This window comes from Marmota monax, unplaced genomic scaffold (genome assembly GCF_021218885.2).
Source record: "Marmota monax isolate L192 unplaced genomic scaffold, Marmota_monax_Labrador192_F-V1.1 WCK01_AAM20220418_F8-fsc00106, whole genome shotgun sequence".
In the NCBI taxonomy this organism is placed as follows: Eukaryota; Metazoa; Chordata; class Mammalia; order Rodentia; family Sciuridae; genus Marmota; species Marmota monax.
In genome coordinates, this window is record NW_026695218.1 from 2,342,176 (window position 1) to 2,351,533 (window position 9,358).

General features: G+C 32.4%; 1 pseudogene; it reads left to right on the forward strand.

Moving 5' to 3' along the window:
* Positions 1-3,369: 3,369 nt before the first annotated feature.
* LOC124084829 (dnaJ homolog subfamily A member 1-like) lies at positions 3,370-4,525 on the forward strand (annotated as a pseudogene).
* Positions 4,526-9,358: the final 4,833 nt, after the last annotated feature.

Consider the following 9,358-nt stretch of genomic DNA (forward strand, 5'->3'; position numbering starts at 1 on the left):
ATAATGTAGAATAATTTGAAAAATAGTGTTTCAGTGTGTCTTTCCATTAGTTTATGTGAGCACCCATTCCTCTACTCCTTGTTAACAATAAATATTGCCATTGTAGCATTTAAATCACTTCAGAGATAAATGTTGGAGTCATTACAGCATACATTGCATTTTCCTGATTACTATGAAGATTGAAGAATTTTTCACATGATTACTGACTGTTGGAAATTATCTTTTCTTTAATAGTTACTTGGGGCTCTTGCTCAGATTTTCATTGTGTTGTCTCTTTTAATTGAGTATGACACACCTAATATAAACACACACACACACACACACACACACGCAAGCGTGTGAACAAAGATTAGGCCCCTTATTACTTGTATGTGTTCTAACTAATGTGTTATCTCCTGGTGTATGTCTTGACTTTATCTTTTAATAGTTCAATCTGATAAACAAATTTTTCAATTTTAGTATAAACCGATTTTGTGATTATTTCTCTTTTATTGCCAGTACTTTTTGTATTCTATTTAACACATCATTGCCAACTCTGAAGTAATAAAGATATTATCTTCCATTTTCTTCTAGGTGCATTAATATTTTGTTTTTCAAATTTAAGTATGCAATCTACCTGGAATGATATTTTTATTTAATTCCTATCAATTTTAAATATTAGAATCCTTTAGTACTTCTTCAAGATTTACATGAAATTATTCATTAGAGATCGTGTAGATTCCTCATAAATCAAGAATCTTCTTAATCATATATTCCTGCAGAATTATTTTATATTTCCCTAGCTTCTAAGAATTTTCTGTAATCCTTTAACTTTTTCTTTTATACAATTAAAAAATGAAAACTTGGTGGTTGTACAAAAAGTAAAGTGTATATATATATATATATATATATATATATATATATACACACACACACACATATATACATACATATATTCTTATATATACATATATACACACATATGTATGCATTTATGTATATATACACATAATATATATAATACACATAATATATATGCATATATATACCCACACATATATGTATGCATTTTCTTTTTTAAATATAAGCAGTCAAAATTACTCCTTTTTTAATGCATTTGCTTTTGGAACTCACTGAATTCAATGATTTTAAGTGATCTTCAACTATTTGTATCCCCTATACTCTATAATCTAGGTCACAATATATATGAGTGAACACTAAACTGCTAGTGAAAGGAAAAGAAACAATAAAGGACAGTGCTGTCATATAATTGGGGAAACCTTATGCTTGCTTTATTTAATGGGTGGATGCGAAAGTTTTGTTGGTAATAAACATATTATTTGTAGAATTACCCAGTCATTTGGAATGCTATAAAGGAGCTGTTGTCAATAAAAATTATGATTATTACTATGATTTTGTTTCATTTCTGTGGTAATTAGTTATTATCATTATTTATTACTTTATTTTATGGTTATTGCTTGCAATTTCAGCCTTTAAATACCAAAAGCATAAACAGTGTTAATTTAATTACAGTATTGAAATTTTGAAAACTGCACGCAGTGTTAAGATTATTAATAAATATATTTCAAATGGATATTTTAATTATAATTTGCATTTTTTCCAGATTTGTTGTTCATAATAGTTTTGAACAAATTGATATGTTTGTAGTCTTGAAGACTGTCACAAAGAAATAAGTGTCATTCTCATAGGATTTATTTTGGAATACAAACTTTACGATTTTTGTAGTTAACAACAGATACAGGCATAAAGAGAAGAATTCTTAATAAATTCTATATGCGTTATTTAAAGAATCTTCTAACCTTAAAAACTATTGAACATCAAATAGACTGAAACAGTATGTAAAAGAGATGGCATTTATCCACTTCTCTACTTGTTTAATTTTTGATAAAACAGGTTTTCTATCAAATTTAAGATAAGATGGTGTATGATTTATCATTTGCCATCATACTTTGTTAATTATCTTTGACTCTGTACTTCCAAAGACTATGTACTACTATCAAAGCATTGGTGATTTGCATCATTAAAGCATTACAGATTTTATTTGTGGGAAAAATAATCCCATTTGAGCAACTAGAAATTATCAAGGGAGAAATAAAAAGATAATGGAATTTAGGGTGTTTTAAAAAATTGTCTCACACAACTTAATGAGTGTCAAAACATTAAGAGTAAAGATATAAATAATGGGGCGGCATCCTTTGCAACAATGTCCTTAGAGTGATCAGAGATCAAAGATATTCCTATGTGACACAGGAAGGGCAATACAAACTATGAATACACAAGTATGTGTACTTGCATAACCATTATCTAAATATTTACATACGCACACACGTACGCACACACGTACACACACACCCCTACAGAAAATAAGCATTCAAGGAGTTTTCAAGTTCATAAGTAGCCTCGTGTAGATATTTTAGTATATTACCTGGGAAAGACTGAGAAAGAGATATGCATGTGCGAAGTTTACTTTGGAGTGTTATTGGAAACAAATCTGTGAGAGAGCAAGGGACGCAGGACTGAGAAAATGAAGAGCTGATTTCCTTCATCTGATTCCATGGGGATCTGTGAAACAGGGATAACACTTCAGAATTCTTTCCGATGGAGGCATCAGGTCAATCTTAGAATTGCCATCTGGAATTGTCACTGGAGGTAGGGGTTCCATTAGAAAAAGTGTGCAACTTGTGCAAGGCGGTGTCTTAAGGCAAAGAAGATTCTCAAAAAGAGATTTTACCCTGAGGTATCAGTAACCACTACTGCCAGCAAATGGAGGAATGAGTGCCTATGTCCTGAAAAGAGGACCCAGGTAGCACATAAGAGCATTAATACCAATATACTCAGTTATAAGGTTGTAATATATATTTTTTAAAGTTACTAAGGAGAATTCCAACAAGATGGAGGGCTGGGAAGCTCCAGAACCTTATTTTTCCAAAAAGATATCAAGTTGACAATATATAGATTGGAATGCCTTTGTGAGAACCCTAGCGATGAGCTGAAAGCTATTACACCAGGCCAATGTAAAACCAAGGAGATTCCAGCAAATGGGGTAGGAAAATTCAGTGTTTTGTCAATCTGTACATTACCATCCATCCAAGTGGCCTGGCACATGTAATCAGGAAGAAACTGCCCGTTCTGGGGCTCCTCCCTCAGGATGAACACAACAGAGTGGTTGATGCACATATAAATACTTGCAAACCATAGGTTTTAAAGTTAATTTTTGGTAATAAAATGTCAATGTTGAGTATATAAATTTTCACTGTTAAATTCTTCCAATTCTAGGGAGGAGAGGTGGTTGCCCAAGCTGTACTCAGTGATGCGCCCCTTTCCACTCCCCAACATCTGACCCAGCCTGCTCAGCCGCTGTAGAAAGTGATGAAAGAAATGACTTAGTATAATGTTTTGGGGGTCAAAACCAATGCCATTCAGGAAGAATTAAAAAAGGCTTACAGGAAACTGGACTTGAAGTACCACACTGCTAAGAATCCAAATGAAGGAGAAAAGTCCAAACAGATTTCTCAAGATTATAAAGTTCTCTCTGATACCAAGAAAAGGTAATTATATGGCAAAGGAGGGGAACAGGCAATTAAGGATGGAGGAGCAGGTGGTGGTTTTGGCTCCCCCATGGCCATCTTTGATATGATTTTTGGAGGAGAAGGAAGGATGCAGAGAGAAAGGAGAAATAAAAATATTGTTCATCAACTCAGTGGTGTTAGATTTATATAATGGTGCAACAAGAAAACTGGTTCTGGAAAAAAATGTGATTTGTGACAAATGTGAAGTCCGAGGTAGTACCAATGGAACAGTAGAGGGGTATCCCAAATGCTGAGGTACTGGAATGCAAATAAGAATTCATCAGATTGGACCTGGAATGGTTCAGCAAATTCACCGTCTGCATGGATTGCCAAGGTCATGGGGGACAGATCAGTCCTACAGATAGATGTAGAAATTGCAAGCAGGAAGAGAGTTCAAGAGAAAAAGATTCTAGAAGTTCATATTGACAAAGGCATGAAATATAGACACGGTAAAGGAGACCTAGAGCCAGAACTGGAACCAGGAGATATTTTCATTGTGTTAGATTAGAAGGACCATGCTGTATTTACTCAACAAGGAAAAGACTTTTTCATGTATATGAACATACAGCTGGTGGAAGCATTATGTTGTTTCCAGAAGCCAATATCCACTCTTGATATTCAAACCATACTCATCACCTCTCATGCAGTTCATATTGTCAAGCATGAGATATACAGTGTGTGCTAAATGAAGTTAAGCCAATTTATCATAGATCATATAAAAAGGGTCACCTAATCATTGAGTTTAAGATAAACTTTCCTGAAAACGGCTTTCTTTTTCCTGACAAACTCTCTTCACTGGAAAAACTCATACCTGAGAGGAGGGAAATAGAAGAGACTGATGAAATGGGTAAAATTGGTGGACTTTGATCCAGAAAAGATGGTGCCATTATAATGGAGAAACATATGAGGATGATGATTATCATCCCAAAGATGGTGTTCAGTGTCAAACCCCTTAGTGGGTCCAGTAAATAACAGTCACTGCAGGCATTTTATATGCAGTAGTGAATGAGTGAAGGACTATACTCATAATATGTTCACTACTTGCTATTGTGTGTTTTGTTTTAATATTCAATTACAGTGATGTTTTGAAAATTGAATGTAGAATAAACACAAATATAAAAGTTCTGACTTTGCCCTGTGTATATGATGACTTTGGTGTGTAAGATGTTGTTTAATAACTGTAAAAACTACTTTTTAAAAAGTTCCCCTGGCATCTGTTAGGCCATACCTTGTAATTGATTTCAGCTGTGTATGTGGACAAACTTGGACTGAAACACTAGAATGTGTTTGGCACATCTGGCTGGTGTGAAACAATTCATATGGCCAAGCTTGATGCCCCCCCCCACCATAAAGAAATGCTATATTCTTACTAAATGCTACATTCTTACTATATTCTTACATGTTGATTTCAGTGTATGACTCCTCATGATTAAATTATAAAATTAAAACTGTATTTAACTGGCAAAAAGTTCTTTCAATTCTATAATGCTAGAAAAAAATTTCAACTTAAAAATCATGTCTTTTGTATTTAAGAAAATAAATTTCCAAAATGTTAGACATAATTTAATATATATATATATATATATATATATATATATATATATATATATATTTATATTCTTAGTCCTTTGAAATGGCAAAACCATGACCAATTTACCCAATTATTAACTTATCTTTTATTTTTATTCCAATTTGTTATATATGACATCAGAATGTATTACAATTCATATTACACATATAGAGCACATTTTGTTTATATCTCTGGTTGTATACAAAGTATATTCACGCCATTCGTGTCTTCATACAAGTACTTGGGGTAATGATGTCCATCTCATTCCACCATCTTTTCTACCCCCAAGCCTGCTTCCTACCCCTCCCTTCCCTTTGCCCTATCTAGAGTTCATGTAATCCTCCCATGCTCCCCTTCCAACCCCACTATGAATCAGCATCCTTATATCGAAGACAACATTCAGCATTTGGTTTTTGGGGATTGACTAACTTCACTTAGCATTATATTCTTCAACGCCATCCATTTCCCTCTTTTTAGTAAGAATATAGCATTTCTTTATGGGGGGGGGGCGGGAATCAAGATTGGCCATATGAATTGTTTTGGCATACCAGCCAGATGTGCCAAACATAAAGAAATACATAAAGAAAGTCATCTGTATGGGCAGTTTCAGAAATACCTATTTTGGAAAATAAAACAATTCAAGGAATGAGGAACATATAATTATGCTCTTAAGTTATGTCTGCAGATACTTTATTTAACTTGTCTTTTCAGTCATATGTCATCCCAAGAAAAATATACCATTTTTTCTGATGTATATGTAATGTTCCATTTTTGAGATGTTCAGTACTTTAACCAGTTTTCTATTGGAGAACAATTAAGATATTTAGATAACTTTCACTATTGTTAACAACATTGCTCAGAAAATCTTTGGAAAGCCTGGATGCAACTGAGTAGATAAACTTACCTTCAACTGTCCCTTCAGGTTTGCTCTGTGAGTTCATATCTTCTCCATGCTATGTAAACACTTGAGCAGGTCCTGCAGTTTCTCGGTCAGGCTCAGGTAAAAAACAAGTGCTTTGATCATTTATAGTAAGGCATCCTAATAAATGTCATGTGCAACTAATGAATTTTCATTTGCTACTCTCCGCAGCTTGGGCCTGTCTGAGCCATGAAAAAATTACAGTAAAGTGGAGAGCAAGAAAGGCTTGTCTTTCTCTTACCTTTCCATTCAAAAACTGCAGTTTGAGGCTCTTCAAAGTTTGGAGTATTAAGTAAAAGAATAAAATAAATGATTACAAATATTTTATTTGATAGGTAGAAACAAATGAAAGATTTTTTTTTAACTGGTAAAATTTTAATCTAAATCTGCTGGCCTCAGATATAGCAGAATTCAATGTTGGTTCCTTCACTCCCATCCTGTTCTGGATTCTTTAAATTTCCTTCCATAAAATTAAGTAATAGATAATATTTCTATGAAAAATTTATTAATTTTAAATATTGATTTTAAGATACAAAGTAGATAATTTTTTTACTTAACGGAATATTTTGTTATTTACAAAAACCATGTTTTCTGCACAAATATGTGTTGAATATATGCAATACACAGACATATAGATATTTAAAGTGAATTCATAGAATACAGAATATGTATGCAATATGTATAATATACAATTATACATATATCAAACTAGATTTACATACACATACAATTTAACTAAGGTACTTAATATAATCTTGTTATAATGATGGAGTTGTAAATTATTTTATTGTGGTTGTTCTTTAAGTACTATCCAGGCAAAGGTTACATTAGAAAACAGTTATATGTTACTTTAATACATATGAAATAAATGCATAAAAATTAGCTTAAGTAGAGATAAATGTAAAAATAAAACATTAATGCAAGTAATTATAAATTGTGATCCCTAGAAAACAAATACTTAATCCTGCTAGACGTTTGCTGGAGATGAACATGAATTTGATCCTTCTTTACACATCAAAGTACTAATAGTCAATAACAGGATTACAAAACCAGCAGGGCAGAGAAAGCACAGGTCTCATAAGGTGAAAATTGAGACTATTTTTCTCTTTTTTCCTCTTAGGACATGGAGAGTGTAATGAGTGATGCCTTGACAGCATTGCTATCTTATGCACAGTGATAGGCTTTATTAGGCTGTCAGCTAGAATGTTGCTTGGCTGTTGAATTAAGAGTATAAAATTTAATATTTTGATATGTGAAAAAAATCTAATGACCAATAAGATAAATTGGCTCCAAGAGGAAAAAAAAAAACATTGAGAAAGTAGGATGAAGACAAGGAATGATTTAAAATAGATGTCAAATCTTAGTGAATCTCTTACATAAAGTTTTATCTTGATTACATCTTTAAAAGGTTAACATTCCCTGTGGGAGTCTCCCATGGGGGGGAAAACATTCTATTTTAGAATTACCCATGGTGAAAACTTACATGTGCCCTGGCGGGTAGGGGAACAACTGTTTCTGAGATATTTAAGTAAGCTATTATTTGGAGAAATCTTCAAAATAGAATCCTTCTTGAAGGTACATTGAATATGCAGAAAATTCATTTTAAATGCTTATTTACAATTTTACCATGAAATAATATAGTCTATAAAAAAGATCCTAGGGCAAAACTTAGAGGTATGGAGGAGGATGTGTATTGTTTAACCAGATGCTATATATTTAATGTGGTAACACTATTGTCACAAAGAATTTTATCGATTTTTTTTTCAAGATTCTTATCTACACATTTATTGTCATTTCCCAAATTTATTTTACTCTGAATTCCAGTAAGAACACATTAATTAACTACTATTTATAAAGAAATAAAGAAACATGATTTAATTTGAATAAATATTTAACTGAAAACAAGAACTGTGCTCACATTCATATGATTAATTTTTTCCTGATTTTGAAAAAAAGTCACATAATTTGAAATTTAATTATCAGCATATGCAGCTTGATTCTCTTTGAGACAAAATTTGAGGTTGTGTCTTACCCATTGCATACTGTTAATCTAAATGGATTCTGTACTTGATTTGCATGAATATCATTAAAATATATGAATTATCATAAACTTTGCTTTTTATATATAGAAAAAATATCTGGAGCCTCTTGGAACATAACAGTTAACCTAGCAAATAATCTTTAGTTGGTATTCTCTATTCCTATTTTACAACAAAGAATTAAAAATATTGAGATGGATGCATTTTTTAAAATGTGATTCATAGAGACTTCTTCACCTTTCAGTGTGTCTTATAGGCATTTGAATCCAAAGCTAAGATATTTCCGTGTCTTCCCTTCATGCAGTTTCTGGGAAGGAGTCAAGTTGTAAAAGGCTAGTGATTTTGAACTTCATGATAGAGGAACTGTTTATATGAGGATAATTCTCTAAACTATATACTTGTGGTTTGTGCATTTTCTACATATGAAAAAAATAATAAGAAAATTTTTAAATGTTCTGCTAAAGCCAATAACACTCAATTTCAGCATTTAAAGCCTATTAACACCCTTTGTTTTCATACCATGATTCCTGGCTCATGCTTTGAATATCAGAGTTTAAGGGGGTTATTAAATCATATTTCTTATATCAACTAAATACTGCTACAAATTTGTTTATTCTACAGCATGGCTGAAAACAATAATAATTTATTCTCGTGGATTAATAGATAAGTTGGTCTAAGATGAGTTCAGCTAAGAAGGTCCATTTTGTGCTTGGGTTTTCCTGGTATTAGCTAGAGAACCCATTCTCTACATGTATTCAAGATTGGGCTCAATCTGAAAGATCAGCAGCTGTGAAGAGAATGATTATTTAGCAAAATGCAAGCCTCCCATGTCCTAGCCTTGGCATGGGTAAACCCCCACTTCCTCCATATTCTATTGGCCAAAGAACATTCTTTTCTCCCTAGTTGAATTCTGAGCAAACTGAAAGAAAACATAAATCAGACAGTTTGAAAAGTAACAAATGATGAATAAACTTAGTTGTAAAAATTTCTTGGTCATGTTATTCCCCTTTTTTAGTCTAACTAACTTATGTGTTTCTTGCATTATCGGAAACTAAAGACTTACTCCATAATGAATTTCAGTAAACTTATAACTGTAACATTGGCTCATACATGCCAACTTGTTCACATAGATCTATCCAATGAACTACTTTTAATCTAGGTTGAGTCAATAAGGCAAATAATGAAAATTGGTACAGAAGGAAACTTGGGGAGTAAAAATAAGAGTTAAGACAATAATACTTTAAAAATTATGACAGAATTA